The sequence below is a fragment of the Callorhinus ursinus genome, unplaced genomic scaffold, assembly GCF_003265705.2.
Source record: "Callorhinus ursinus isolate GAN/ISIS: 27379988/994484 unplaced genomic scaffold, GSC_fseal_2.0 scaffold4, whole genome shotgun sequence".
NCBI classification, from domain to species: Eukaryota; Metazoa; Chordata; class Mammalia; order Carnivora; family Otariidae; genus Callorhinus; species Callorhinus ursinus.
The window spans coordinates 68,627,204-68,639,127 of record NW_027397066.1 but is presented as its reverse complement, the minus strand read 5'-3'; the positions used below and the strand labels follow the sequence as shown (position 1 = coordinate 68,639,127).

Below are 11,924 nucleotides of genomic sequence, written 5' to 3'. Positions count from 1 at the left end.
GAGTGCCCCCGGCCAGCGCCCCCTACCCCACCCCGCGCCCGGCGCGCCGGGGCCGCTTTGTTTGTGCGGGGCGGAGGCGCTGCCCACTCGCGGCCCTGTGCCCGCTGCCCCTGCGGACAGGCCGCGGCCCAGCTGCCGCCCTCCCCCGGGACCGCGCTGCCCGGAGGCGCCGCTGCCACTGGGGTTGGCCGCCTGCCTGGTGTCCTCCACCGCGGCCTGGAGAGGGCGCCGTCGCGGTGGGGTCGGGGTTGGGGTCACGCGCGGCTGGCAGTGGGGAGCGATGTTGGGGTGTTCGGGGGGGCGGGGGAGGAGAGGGCTGGACGTTGCAGCTGGTGAGCAGTGAAGGTGTAACCTGGCGGTCCAGAGCTGGGGGTCCGGTGAGGGCCCCTTTTCTAGACCTCGCGGGGTCTGCGCTCCCGGAGCCCCCCTGCGCCCGTGCGCAGCCGAGTGAGGCCTCCATCCCTCGGGCGCTGTCTCCAGCGCCGCGGGCCTCTCCTGCTCATTCCCGAGCCCTGCTCTCCCCCAACGCCCTGTGCTGGAAACGCTTCGTTTATGCAAGGAACCGAGATGCTTGGGGTGTGTGTTTGCCCTTTTATTCTCTTGTACATGGGATGTGGTGGCACCGCAAACATTCACAGTTACGGTGGGGTTCATAAAGCAGATGTGACCTTTCCTACCAAAAGCCATTTGGCCCACCTGGCCAGTGTTTGATCCTCAGGTGCAGCATTTTACTGATTTGTACCATTGAATTCTGAGATCTACAGCATTAGGTCCTCTTTTCGCTGAAATAACCTGATAAAACCTGATTGAAAGGACGTTTACTGTATGTGTGAATCCTTGCCTCTACTTCCAGTGCCTTAAAAAATGGTTGTTTCCTGTGGGAAAATGGTGCTAATGCATAGGAAAAACAATTTTTTGTTCAGTAATGGGCATGAGTTGGTTAGTGCCAAAATGGTTATTGTAGTCTGAAAACCAAACAATTAAAAAAAATACAAAACCTTATGCTTTGAGATAGCAGTATATTTCCAGGTTGGAATTGTTTGAGAACAGGTTTAGAACAATTAGTTTCCACCATCAGGCTCCTATAACAAACATAATGTAAAACAGAACCCAGAATATGTTGGTTAAAAAAACGAACTAGGTGTGTTTTAGTGCACAGGTCTAGCAAAAAATAAATCCTGCTTAAAAAAAATAAAACTTTATGGTGGGACTCTAAGCACAGGAAATAGCTTGGTACGTTTTTTTTGTTTTGTTTTGTTTTGTTTTTTTTTTGTATTTAGAAATACATATTGCATTACACTGAATTGAGAACTCTTGCTAGGATATTTGAGCACATAGGTACATGTTATACTTTGAACTATTCATTCTCAAGCTGCAGAAATACAGATTTATACTAGTTTCTTTTTCTGAGTTGAAATTGATTCATGTAAAAAAATGTTAGATTTCTAATTTAAAATTTCTGCAAAAAGGAGCTGTGAATAAGAAAACATGACGTTCTGGTCTTGCAATATCTATTAAACGGGAAAAGAATAAATGACAATATAGTATTTCAATAGTAGTTGGATTATCTACTTGGAAGATTCTTAAACTTTGCAATTTTCAGAGTTTACATCAGGCGTTCTTAATTTAATGCATGTGCTTCAAAGGGTCCTTGAATCCTTAGAAATTCTGTGCAGAATGTAGCATATATTTGGATTTTTTCTGGATAAAGAGTCCATGGAGTCATCACATTCTCAAAAGATGGCTCCACAAAAGATTATGAACTAGTGGATATAAAACTGATAAATGTCCTGTATTTGGAAGGTAAAATTCTTAAAGACTTGATGATTTATATCCTTCACTTGCAGTTATGGCTAAGAAATTTTTATTATGGACAGTTTAGCACATAGAAATCATTTTCATGCATTCTTATTGAACCCTTAGGACAGTGTTAATTGTTAATATGTTAATTCCATTTTACAGATGAGGAAATAAATATTTAGAGACGCTTGTTCAAAGTCACACAGCCACTGGTGGGCCAACATTTGAACCCAGGCTGTCTAAAGTCAGAGCTAGCACTGTTGGCAAGAAGGCTACACTAAGCTTTGAGTCAATGATAACATTTGCTTGGTGTTAAAATGAGTAACTTATGTTTGTTAAAATTGAAAAGTGGCTCTGAGATTATCATAATATACTGTATCATGGAATTTTAGAGCCGTTGACTCCCAAGTAGGAAGAGACCTTAGTGATGCTAACCTCTTTTAATGATAGCTAACCTGAAATCACACCCAAAGTAGGGCCATTTCTGTGGCATCCTTGGAAGGATCATCCAGCCTCTGATTTTCATACCTATGTGAACAAGTTCACTTCTTTCTTTCAACATTTTAAATCTTTTTCTGTTTATGTAAGTTAAAATTTGCCTTCCTGACATTTCTGCTAAGTTCCAGTTTTTCTTTTGTATGTATGATTCATTTATCATCCATAAAAGAATTAAGAGATAAATGACTCCTACTCTAATTTTTTTTCATCAGGTTTAATGAAGTATAATTTACATGCAGTAAAAGTTTCCACAAATGTATACAATTGGATAATCACCACAATGAAGATATGAAACATTTCCATCACACCAAAAGGCTCTCTCCCTCTGCCCCCAGCCCCTGGCAACTATTTTATTTTTTTGAGAGAGCGACAGAGTGAGAGAGAGAGAGAGAGAGAGAGAGAGCAAGCATGAGCAGGGTGAGGGGCAGAGGGAGAAGCCGACTCCCTGCTGAGCAGGGAGCCCTATGTGGGGCTCCATCCTGGAACTCCGGGATCATGAGCTGAGCTGAAGGCAGACGCTTAACCGACTGAGCAACGCCCTGGCAACTATTAATCTAATTCATGTCCCTGTACTTTTTTGTAGAATATCACGTAAATGAAATCCTACAATATGTAGTTTTTTGTGTCTTCTTTCCCTTAGCGTAATGATTTTGATATTCATTAAATTGTTGCATGTATCAGTAGTTTGTTCAGTGGTATGCTGATAAATGTTGTAACAATGTGCTCTCCAAAGAAAAAAAAATTCCTGATTTGTAGTATTTGCTAGTTATTGCAGCATAAATATTCTTACCATGGCCTATATTAAGATATCTTGAGTCATGCCTAGTTTGGGTCAGTTATGAATAAAGCTGCTATAAATGATGTGAGGGACAAATGTTTTCAGTTTTTTTTTCTTTTTTTTTTTTTTTAAAGATTTTATTTATTTATTCATGAGAGACAGAGAGAAGCAGAGGGAGAAGCAGGCTGCCCGATGCGGGACTCGATCCCAGGACCCTGGGATCATGACCTGAGCCGAAGGCAGACGCTTAACCCTCTGTGCCACCAAGGCGCCCTGTTTTCAGTTTTCTTGAGTTGTACCTAGGAGTGGGATTACAGGGTCCTAGGTGAAGTATGTATTTGTCAATTGCAGTAACTTTATATTGAATTGCCAAACTTCTCCAGAATGACTACTATTTTGCATTCCTACCAGCAATGTTAAGAGAATTTCAGGTGCTCTGCATCCTTGTCAGTACTTATTATTGTCAGTTATTAAGGTTTTGGCCATTATTATGTGTGTAGCAGTCCTTTAACGTTTTTGACTTTTTAACTCTGATTTTCAATAGTATTTGAACCAATATAGGAAGCTTATGACCGGCATTGCTGAGTAATTTTTTTTTTTTTAATTTGGTCATCAGTCATGATCTCACTGTGAAAGCTATAGCACTCAAAAGAATGTTTTTTTTTTAAGATTTTATTTATTTATTTGAGAGAGAGAGAGAGAATGAGAGATAGAGAGCATGAGAGGGAAGAGGGTCGGAGGGAGAAGCAGACTCCCTGCTGAGCAGGGAGCCCGATGTGGGACTCGATCCCAGGACTCCAGGATCATGACCTGAGCCGAAGGCAGTCGCCCAACCAACTGAGCCATCCAGGCGCCCTCAAAGAATGTTTCTTGATTTCTTATTATGAAATTGCCTTTCATGTTATTAGAACTGGTTTTTGAGAGGAATCATTAGGGAATTCTAAAACTTACCTGTTAACATTTTCAAAACGTGCCTAAGGAAAAGCTACGTAAAGCTTTTTTTCATAAAAATTTAGAATTTAAAAAACCTCAAATTATGAAGCATTTCTTCAACTTTTGTTTGAACTTAAAAGAGACTGAAGGGCGCCTGGGTGGCTCAGTTGGTTAAGCGACTGCCTTCGGCTCAGGTCATGATCCTGGAGTCCCGGGATCGAGTCCCGCATTGGGCTCCCTGCTCAGCGAGGAACCTGCTTCTCCCTCTAACCCTCCCCCCTCTCATGTACTCTCTCTCTCTCTCTCATTCTCACTCTCTCAAAATAAATAAATAAATCTTTAAAAAAAAATAAAAGAGACTGAATTCAGTCATGTAGACTTTGAACTCATCCAGGAACTTGTAAGAAGTGTTAATACGTAAATGTAGCATTACTTTTCTGGTAATTAGAAAAATTACAAAATTAGAAAGCTAATTTTCATGTAATATTAATGTGTATTTCTGATTAGGTGTAGTTGGGTTTTTTTTTTTTGCTTGTCAAGTTTTTTTTTAATGTACTAATGTATAAGCATTAATGACATTTAGAGTGCTGATTTTATTCTGGGAGATAAAATGGTTTTTAGTTTTTCCATATGGAGTGACAACACATTTGAAGGCTAATCATTTAAATATAATTTAAAAATGGTACATTTGTGATATTTGAGCATACATCCTTAACTGTCACTTGTTTTATTTTACCAGTCCAAACCTAACTTACTTAGCTCTAGATTCATATATCCAGCTGCTAGCTTAGACACATGCAACTGAGATGTTCCATAGGCATGTGAGCCTCAACCTGTCCAAACCTAAACTCATAATCTTTTCCCCCACAAAATGTCCTCCCTCCTCCTGTCTTCTCAATTTGAGGAAATGCCATTCGAATCTAGTGTGTCACTAGGTGGACAGGTGGCTGTCATCTTCCACTCCTCTGTCTTCCTCAGTTTCCACTTTCGGTCAAATACCAGGTCCGATTGCTTTTGTCTTCTAAGTACATCTCCTCTACGTTCTCCTCAGAGGCCTTTCTTTCTTTGGGCCTGTATTTCTCTGCTGAAGTATTACAGTGCTCTTCTCTATACGTGCTTTCCTTAGCTCTAGGCTCACTCTGCTCATCAGTTCCTCTCACACCCTTTCCAAAACAAATACTTTTCTGATTTTGAAAAATAGACAGTTGTGATCTTTTCAATATGCATTTTTTTTCCTCTTTAAAATCTTTTAATAGATCCTAAGTCATCAAAGAGCCATTAAAGCATGGGGTTCTAGTCGGTACAAAGCTCTTTGTGACCTGGCTCTAGCTTCTCTGGTCTCATTCCTGACAACCATTCATTTGTTCATTTAAAAAGAAAAAAGATTTTGGGACGCCTGGGTGGCTCAGTAGGTTAAACGTCTGCCTTCGGCTCAGGTCATGATCCCGGGGTCCTGGGATCAAGCCCCATGTCGGGCTCCTTGCTGGGCAGGGAGCCTGCTTCTCCCTGAGACTCCCTCTGCCTGCCGCTCTCCCTGCTTGTGCTCTCTCTCTCAAATAAATAAAAATCTTAAAAAAAAAAAAAAGATTTGAGTGTCTGCTCTCCACTCTGCGGAGTGCTAGGTGAAAGAGTTTTATCAAGGAGCTTAAATTCTAGAGGGGGACAGATGACAAGTGTATACTATTATCAGGTGGCAGTAAGTGCTTTGAGCAACATAAGGCTGGGTAAGGAGTTAGGGAATAGTAGGTTGCTGATGTGGGTGCCCGTGCTATTTATAGAGGGCTGTATGAGAAGGCCTCCGTTACCGTGGCGTCTGAGCAGAGACTTGAAGTGTTGCAGGGAGTGAGAGTTTTAGATTTGTGAGAAAAGCAGGTGCTGAGGCCTTGCAGAGGGAGGGTGCTTGAGATGTTTAGAGAACAGGAAGGGGTTGGCTGGAGGCAGGTGAGAGCTGGGGTCAGGCTGGTGGAGGCACCTGCAGACCCAGCAGGCCAGTGTGAGGACTTTGGCTCCTGAGCTCGGTGAGTCTGAGCCTAGAGTGGGTCCTTTCCACAGACGGAGATGCATTCCCGTCTCCTACTTGAGGTTTCTCAAGTAGGCTACCTCTCCTTCTACCAGCAATAGGGCTGCCTTGACCCTCCCGTTTTCCCTTAGTAGTACTCTTTGTCATACCCGTACTGAATAGCTGCGTTGTTTGTCTCCTCTCCCTAAGCTGAGGTCCTAGACTTTTTTTTTTTAAACCTCTGAATTCCTATTTCATTGAATTAATGTCTGTCGAATTTTAGAATTGCTGAAAATGGGGCAATTATTGAAAACTGGGTAAGAGATGCTCAACAGGATTGTGGAGTGGACTGCTACCTCATGTGAATGTGGATTCTGTTTTGCTGATCACTGTGCATTTAGTGCCCAAGCAATGAGCCGTGCATAGTAAGTGGTGAACGATCGAGTGAACACCCATGTGCCAGCCTCCCTGCTTGCTCCTCCGCTTCCCTGAAACCCACAGGCAAGCCTCCGCCAAATCTCTTAACACCTTTCCCTACTTGCCTTATCCTTTCTCTAATCACAAGCTCAAGAAATGCCAATATTTTGGAGATTCATTCATTCATTCATTATAAATGAATGTAAATGTAACAAAGAAACGTAGGTAATTTCTCTTCAGGCTAAATAGATGGGGGTTGTTGCACAATTTTGGGCTCATTTGCACTTCTGTTTTCCTTTCTTTGGTGGTAATTTTTTTGAGGTTATTTTATTACTGGGCCTTTGAATCTTTAATAAACAAGACACTGATGGGTCTAGAATATCATTTCTATAAACAGCTCAAGCAGGAGGAGACTGAAAAGTCTAGTACCAGGAATAAAATCGACAGTATTTCTTAGCGTGTTTCATTTGGTTGAACAGACAATTAGAGTTGGTTTATTTACCTCACTATGCTGGTGCAGACCTGTGGGCTTTTTGTGCTCACCACTGAGTCTTTAGAAATGGCTGGCTGCAGCAGGGACTCTTCAACCCCACAACATCTAGGTATCATCTTAAGCCTTGGAAATCTTACCAGTGACTCTTGAGTCCTCAGTCCTTACATCTCAGGCTTCCACATTCTATCTGCCTCCCCCATAATACCTGCGTGTCTTTGAGCCTGCAGGGGAAGGACGTTGGGAGACCCTAAGTATTATATTTGCTGTAAGATGAGGCAAAGCATTTATTTTTTTTTTTAGATTTTATTTATTTATTTGCCAGAGAGAGAGAGTGAGAGCATAAGCAGGGTGAGTGGCAGGCAGAGGGAGAAACAGACTCCCCGCCAAGCAAGGACCCCGATGCAGAACTCCATCCCAGGACACTGGGATCATGATCCAAGCCGAAGGCAGACGCTTAACCAACTGAGCCACCCAGCTGTCCTGAGGCAAAGCATTTGAAGTAACATATGTTAGTGATAGGAATTTTCTTCCATTTTTGTTTAACTAAAATTCATTGTGTGTGGTAGGCTGTCTTATGTATAATCATAAATACTGGATTATTGATCTTTAATAGTGTTGCATTCCATTGTGATAAACCTAGTGTGATAGACCCTTTAGTTTTTTAGTATGTGAAATACTTTGTGTATCTCAGTCCGCTTAAAGTGGGTACTATTTGTATTTTGACCAACAAAATGGTAATTTCGCTCTGTGCTGAGTGTTTGTTTTGGGTTTGAGTTTTTTTGTTGTTGCTGTTTTAAGGGTTATGTGTGAGTAGGGCCTTCATTTTATTTCTCTAATAGAGTGGTCTTACTGTGAAATATGTACATTGGTTTTCTTATGTCAAGGAAAATTGTTAGGGACTTAGGTTTAAGTTTACTCTCACAAATTAAAAAAAAATTGTTACCTGCTTCTGTTTGTATATAGTATATTAGTGCGTGACTTGGGACAATAGTAACGCATTTGGTTATTTTAAGTACAATATTATCATTGCACCATGGCAGTCAGGTGCTGCAGTACTCAGGCATGCTTGAGACTTGTAGGTGCGCTGTGACAACCCTCTCTTTTTGTTATGCTGACCCAATAGCAGACACTGTTAAGCCTTAGGAAAACTGAACCTCTTTTTAGCAAAGAGAACAGACTTATTATCCATTTGTTGAAGTTATAAGCTCAAATTAGTAACTGTAAGTCAACTACATTCATGTGAAGCTATAGTGGGTTTAAAGTATGGTACTCGTATTTTGGAGTCTAGAAGGCTACTGGGTGAGAATTTTTTTTTTTTTCTAATAAACTAATTACAGTTTTCTTTTGTGTGTGGCCTAATCCCTTTAAAGTATTTTTTATTACTACTTAGAAAGATAAATGCCTATTTATAACGGCACTTCAGAGGCCCAGGAATTAAGGGATTTGAATTCCGGTACTACCTCTGCCACTACAGAGCTGTGTTACTTTGGGCCCCTGACCTGTCCTGTCGGGCCTCTGGTTCTCCATCTGTTGGCGGTCCTTTCCACTGCAGGTCCCTTCCGTAATAGTGATAGTTGAGTTCTGACACTCCTTCTGTTGGTTTTCCTCCGACCTTAAGCCCTTGGTACCTGTGTTGCGAGAGGGAGCCTGTTACAGGGTACTCTTTGACATGAGTGAAAGGTACGTCATCAACACTTGATGAATTTGCTCTTTTGAAAAAAAGTTTTATTTAAATAGATACACACTGCGGGGAGGGGGAGGAGGAGAGTCACAAGCTTCTCACTGTGCTGAGTGCGGTGCTGCCAGTGCAGGGCTCAGTCCCACAACCCCAAGATCACAACCTGAGACAAAACCAAGAGGCGATGCTTAACCAACTGCACCACCTAGGTGCCCCGAATTTGCTGCATTTTAAAATATCAGTTCCAGCTCCCTCTTCCTTTATGTTTCTTCCCAGCTTGTTTCCCTCTTCTCCAGCCAGTATGGACTTAAAGAGGCCAGTTAATTTAATATTAGCCTAAGAAAAGTAAGCATCTGATGCACAGCTATTGTATTTATTGAAGTGTAGTTGACATACAGTGTTATACTTAGCCATTACTTGATATTACAAACTCATCTGGGGTACCTGGGTGGCTCAGTGGGTTAAGCATCTGCCTTGGGCTCAGCTCATGATCCTGGAGTCCTGGGGATCGAGTCCCGCATCAGGCTCCCTGTTCAGTGCGGAGTCTGCTTCTCCCTCTAACCCTCCCCCCCCATGCTCTCTCTCACTCTTTCATTCTGTCTCTCTCAAAAAAAAAAAAAAAAAACACCCCATGCCAAAATTATTTTGTATTATTTTTTTCTTCAGGGGGACAGCTGATTTGTTTATATCTGCATAGAACCTTGTAGGCTTATTGTAGGTTTATTGCCTTGCTCTGAGTAAAACATCCACCCACATAAATTTTACTTTATAACTTAGGAGGTGATTGATTATTGTATATAGGACTCAACACTTTATGTGTCATCCTTATTCAGAGCCAATGCTAATCTTCTCTGTATCATTCCAATTTTAGTATATGTGCTGCTGAAGCGAGCAATAGGACTAAACACTTTGAGAAGAATCCCACAAGTGGGGCACCTGACCGGCTCAGTCAGTGGAGCATGCGGCTCTTGATCTTGGGGTTGCCAAGTTGGGTGTAGAGATTAATTAAAATAAAATACAATCTTTAAAAAAAAATCCCACAAGTATTGTCTCAAAATATCCAGATCTCTTAGTACATTTTAAGTGTTTGAATTTAGAAAAGCAGTTTATATATTTGTTTTAATGTCTCTAACATTTATTCGGATTGCATTACCTTATTGATATATATGTATTTTTAATTTTTTTTAGAGATTTTATTTATTTGTTCTAGAGACAGAGAGCTCGAGCGCAAGCAGAGGGAGAAGCAGGCTTCCTGCCGAGCAAGGAGCCCGATGCAGGACTCGATCCCAGGACCCTGGGATCATGACCTGAGCCAAAGGCAGACGCTTAACTGACTGAGCCACGCAGGCGTCCCTATATTTTAATTTTGAAGTAATTATAAACATACAGGAAGTTTCAAAAATAGTAGAATCCATGTACCCTTCACCCATGACCCTTTACCCAGTGGTAACATTTTACATGACTATAGTATAATACTGATTTGTATGTATTTTATTGCTAAAAGCATAATGATCTTGCTCATTTTGAAAAATGTTGACAAATACAAGAATGTTGATATTTTTGTTCACCTCAGGGTGAAGAGGTTAATATGTACAAATTCAGATGCCATGCTTATTTCCATAGGTACCAAAGATATATATTCCTTCCGTACGTTTGCTGTAAAAAAGGGTGACGAGTAACTAGGCAAACGGCTGATAACTTTCCACTGGGTAGTTCATTCACAGCCCTGGATATAGTCATGTAAAATTTCAGTTACATGGCATTCTTCTTAATTCTGCTTTGCTGGACTTCTTTATTTAATCGCTAGTATATTTGCTTACTAGGAACTTTCATTCTTAAGATGTAACACAATATAAAAGAAATATTGGACAGTTAAGAGATATTAAGTACCCTCTATCACTGTACTGAATATAAAGGAGAATTTGGAAAAGCAGGAGGGGTATTTATAGTGTAGTTGAATAAACAGCTGTAGAACATTACCACATATTGTATAATGTATTTAGCAAGTTTTAGTCTCTAAACACGTACACATAGGGATATAATTGGCCTTCAGTAGGCATTTGTTGAGTGAATGAATGTACTTAGGTAATAAGCATGTTGTCACAAAATTATGTAAGTCTTAAGAAAATAAATGTTTACTGTCACTCTTAGGAATTCTAAAACTATTCATTATCGACTGAAAGAATGATAATACATGTTTTATTATGTTTCTTTATTCTCTTTGCCCTAGAAATCCTTTGGTAAACTTATAATCAGTTTTCCTTGATAAAAGCCTGGGTCTCTGTGACTCTAAAGCCCAAGTATTTTCCCCATGGCATATTGCTCATTAAAACACAGTATTAGGTGATAAATGCCATATTTAAGTAAACAAGTATGAAATAAAAATAGGCTCCCTATCAATTATTTTTAGAAAAAATCATTGTGTATTGATTGCCTAATTTATTTAGCTTGACTTATTTCTGTAATAATGACTAGTGGCTACATTAGATCAAGTATAAGGGATTAAACTTGCTCTGAAGACCTAGTTCTTATTTCCCAAAATGATGATACACTGTAAATAGACTCTCAAAGATCCTAAAAATGTATATTAAAAATTCTGTATTTTTTCCTAAATATTAATTGTTTTATAGTATGTTATGCTGGGTGCTGTGGGAGCTGAGGATGTCTAAGACATGGATAGTTCTTTCAATACCTTTATAATACACCGAAGATAAGATAAACTCATAAGGAACAGTGTGTGATTAGTCTGTGAGGTGCAGAAGTTCTGTGACTGCTTAGTGAGTAGAAAGATTATTTTTAGTTGAGATGATTAGGGGAACCTTACGATGATGTTTGATCTGAGTATCAGGGAGATTGATAGAAATTCCTTGGAGAAAATTGTGAAATTTACTTATGTCAGAATTACAGAAAATTATAAAATCAATTGATTTTACTATCAGGTGAGTTTTCTAGGAAAAAATTAGTCTGATTTTAATATTTAAATAATGAAGATAGGGATGCCTGTGTGGCTCAGTCAGTTAATTGCCTGCCTTTGGCTCAGGTCCCTGGGTTTGAGTCCCATGTCAGGCTCCCTGCTCAGCGGGGAGCCTGCTTCTCCCCCTGCCTGCCGCTCCCCCTGCTTGTGTTCCTGTTCTCTCTCTCCCTCTGTGACAAATAAGTAGATAAAATCTTAAAAAGAAATAGTGATAAGGATTAGGAATAAAGTAAAATATTTAGGAAAAAACTATTTTTTTAAAAGATTATTTATTTGTCAGACGGTGAACCAACTGAGCCACCCAGGCGCCTGAAAAAAACCTATTTTTAACATGAAAACCTTTTGCTCCTGAAG

At 40.5% G+C, this 11,924-nt stretch overlaps 1 non-coding gene across 1 annotated transcript; it reads right to left on the bottom strand.

Moving 5' to 3' along the window:
* Positions 1–9,383: 9,383 nt before the first annotated feature.
* Positions 9,384–9,491, bottom strand: LOC112836140 (U6 spliceosomal RNA). Its single transcript, XR_003211397.1, has one exon. It is a non-coding gene; the product is annotated as a U6 spliceosomal RNA (small nuclear RNA).
* Positions 9,492–11,924: the final 2,433 nt, after the last annotated feature.